The sequence below is a fragment of the Rhipicephalus sanguineus genome, chromosome 2 (genome assembly GCF_013339695.2).
Source record: "Rhipicephalus sanguineus isolate Rsan-2018 chromosome 2, BIME_Rsan_1.4, whole genome shotgun sequence".
NCBI lineage: Eukaryota > Metazoa > Arthropoda > Arachnida > Ixodida > Ixodidae > Rhipicephalus > Rhipicephalus sanguineus.
In genome coordinates, this window is record NC_051177.1 from 181,534,245 (window position 1) to 181,538,093 (window position 3,849).

At 44.2% G+C, this 3,849-nt stretch overlaps 1 pseudogene; it reads right to left on the bottom strand.

The window, feature by feature from the left end:
- Positions 1-387: 387 nt before the first annotated feature.
- LOC125757271 (uncharacterized) lies at positions 388-3,397 on the bottom strand (annotated as a pseudogene).
- Positions 3,398-3,849: the final 452 nt, after the last annotated feature.

Sequence of the window (3,849 nt, forward strand, 5' to 3'; positions counted from 1 at the left end):
GGGGCATTCTCCCTCCCCCTGTGAGGTGGGCTCCCCAGCGCCTTCTGAATTTAGGTGCCGCCCTTCCCCATTCCCACCTCCGGCCGCTGAGGCATATGATTTCTTTGGTGCCTCAGAGGTGTTGTGCACCGCACTGGTGTGCTCGGGGTTGCTGGTCCTGTCTGTGCCTATTGAGTCCAAAGCTCTCTGTAGTACTTCAACTTGTTCTACTAAACCTCCCCTCAGGCTTCTCTCCTCTGCAAGTTTGGTCAGCAGCGCCTCTCGCTCGTTGTTGCTGTGCACTATGTGTGCCTCAAACCATGCCGTCAGGGTATCTATGGCCAGCTGCCACTTCTCCGACTCGTGTTTCAATTGCAGCTGAAACTCTTCTTTCATGACTCTCATTCTCTTGCATATGCTACAAAGAAAGGACGTAGCATCCTCCGCTTCTTGCGTCGCCGCAAATGGTGTGTCGGCCTGCTCGAGCCACCGCTCGCAGCTCCGACACTGCACCCAGTCGACGAGCTCATCTTCTCCTGACGCCCTTCCGCTTGTCGCCTTTGCTCTCTTAGTGTGTTTCATTTCGGTCAACTCCCAATGTTGCTAGATGGGGAAGAGTGTATTGTTCCTGTCACCAGCACCTTTTGCAGTGCTGAGAAGGCTGCATATGCATTTGTTTGGTCATTTTAGCTGTTCAGCTGCCTTGTGGGAGAGAATAGTGATTCAGCATCATCACTCGAAAATGTTGCAGTAAGCACAAACTTGAAGCCTGCGCTTACGAGGTGCCTGGTGCAGAAGGTTGTCGACAACGTCATCACTCGCAACGCTTCGTATGTCTCATTGGAAAGAAATTCCAATTTGTAGCTAGAGCTTTCTTTCCACGATTCAAAGAACCCCAGGCACTCTTTCTCAAGCCAAACAAGTCTGAAAAACGATATAAAGTTTACAATGCAATAACAGAAAAACTGTCCCTTTGAAAGACTAATTATGTGCTTGGCTTTACTAACGGTTTTTGTAGTCTCTTATGACTTCTTCAATTATTAACCCTATGTTTAAACAGAGTAACTTCTAAAACCAACATGGTAAGACAACAAATAAATAAACTCCATTTCAGTGTTAAATAATAATTACTGCTAGTATAATATTCATGACTATGCTCATCATCCTTGCCATAGAATGGCACCCTCATGGCAGCTGTGCTGGTCCAGTGCAGTGTCGTGCTTTTGATGTGCAACACAAACCATTTGTAAACCATTTCCATGAGTTAGACAGTTGGCGGACAGTCTTTAAAGCCACGAGCGCCAAGACGATCTCCGTGCTGCTGGAGAAATCTCAAAACTGATGTCACCTAGAGGGGAACAGTGAAGAAAAGGGTGTTACATACGTTTGCTCAATTAGGTTTGTGAGGATGTAACAATTAGCTATCTAAAATGGTGTATGGACAGGAAAATACAACATTGCAGTTTAATTTAGCAACACAGTGGCACAGATCAGCTCTGTGAGCTACATCAGTTTGACAACAAAAGCAATTCAGGTGCACTTCTGCACAGGCATAGATACACCACTCAGTACAAGTAGATTGCACTGAACATGCTTGTTCAGAGGATAGATCATTTCGATTACATAATTTACCTTCGGGGAAAAGATGGCAACCGCCCAGCCAACACACATTTTTTCAAAATTGCTTGGCCAGAGGTGCCTCTTTGTCAGGCATCTTACAAGCTTGAAGGACCTTGTTTTTCTTGAAGTCACACAGGTTCCTGTCAAAGAAATTCAAGTGCACAGGTGAACACCATGCTGGTCAAATGAAACATATCAGGAAAACATTTTGCTTATCTTAAGTGGTCTGGAAGGATGAGAATGCCACTCTGGCTGAAAATTCTTTTCACGTCTAAAATTAATTCCTGAGGTTTTTCAGGATATGTCATTAATCAAATGAAATGAACAGCCATGGCTGGAATCAGGAGGGTGCCTGGAAGAAGTTTGGTGATTCTTACGGTTAATTGGAGAACATGAAGTTATGCATACACTTCATATGGAAACCCAGGTTAACAACGGGCACATCATGCACTTCTTGACACACCTAAAGTATCTGCACTCGCGTTAAAACAGGCTTGATGCTGCCTCCAGACAACATTGCAAAAGAACTTGCAACTGGCACTGTGATTATCACCAACGAGCCACGTCACTTTAAACCCAACGTCTTCTACAGACTCTATAACTTTCAAGGCTAGCAGGTGGAGCTGTTCACCACCTAAAGCCTTTGTGAAATGGTATCCAACAGGAAGCCTGTAAAAGAGATCAGTCTTGTAGGATATACAGGCTTTCAGACTTGATCAGTTGATTATTGTTTACACAGCTATGTATATACCTATAATGGGTAGACAACCCCACAAAGACAAAGCACAGAAGATGTGTTGCCAGCTGGTTCTCCAGGCCATAGTCTTCTGCAACCCTCAGGTCCACCAAACCATGTACAGTGTCGGAGTGATTTTGGTATGTCATTGCTTGCCTTATGGACATCTCATCCATGACAGGAGATCCGCAACGTGCCTGAAAGAATGAACATGATATGCTCGTTTGGGCAGAAGTTCATGTTTTAACTGTTTGGCGTGAAGTTTTGCTACAACATGAAGCTGCTGTTTGATGAGGGAAGACCCCACTTGTCCTGTGCAAGCTCCAATATAGCGCTTCAGTGTGGAACGGCTGGGCAGCACAAGTACCCCCGGTTCCCAGAGCAAACGGTAGCCAGATGGTGATTTGCTGTGCCAAAGCACACAGTTTCTTATTGGCTCTTCAGGCCAGTGTTTCTTTTTGGCACTCTGTAAAATGAGCTGTTCCTGAAGAAACAAAGGCTTTGGGTGGTTGTTTTCTATCTTCTGTAAGGATTTTAAAATTTATAAATAGAGAACGGCAAATAATTAGGCTGGTTAGTACATAGCTGCAATGCAGTACACAGGGCCCTAACAGAACACGAAAAAATTACCGTGTCACTGTAACATTCCTGGTTTCTCTCAATATTTCCTTTCTACCTATTCAAAGATGTTCAGTTGCATAAACGTAAATACAGTTCATTTTGGGTGATCACCTAAGAGGTGAAGTCATGCAATTCATCTGAGTGGCTGACGCTTTACACACCTGGAGGATGGTGAAATTTGATTTCTTCATGCATGCATCCATTTTTCTCATCTGTTCTCTCAGTGAAGAAGCTTCTTCCTGTAGACGCTTTTTCTTCTTAATGAGTCTTGGGCATTTCCTTGTCAATGTCTTCAGCTTCTTTTCCATCTTTACTATTTTTGTGGAGTGAGGTCTTGTCTGCATCCCTTGTGTCCTGGTGACCTTCTTCAAAACTAAGGAAGCCTTGCATGATGTTGCAGGTGCAAGTAACAATATTGGTGGCATTTCCTGAGATGCACACTCTGTCAATTTATCATCTATCGAGTGCACTAACGGTATTGCTGTAGAACAAGTCTGTGCACTTTCAGGACCATTTTGTACTTGATCAGGTGCAACGTTAGGATTGCTGGACTCTTCCAATGACGTACTCTGGGTTGCATTGTTTCTGTGCGGATGAAGGTTCAAACAAGGTGCAGCCTGCATTGTGCTCACTTTCTACTTGTATGCTTTGGACCTCGGACTGCAAGTTGGGAGTTCCCACCCTGGAATGTAGATAATTTGTTAGCCAAGTATGGGACATCAGGCTGAAATGTGAGAATTTATTGCCACCTTTGAAATCTATGTAAGTCAGTAATATCACAGCATAACAATGCACTTACACGGAAATTGAACTTACATTTTCCTTTTGGCATCCGCATCAAGTCCGCCTACAGGTGACAAAGGTGATGGACGCTTCAACTTTCTTCACCCCTA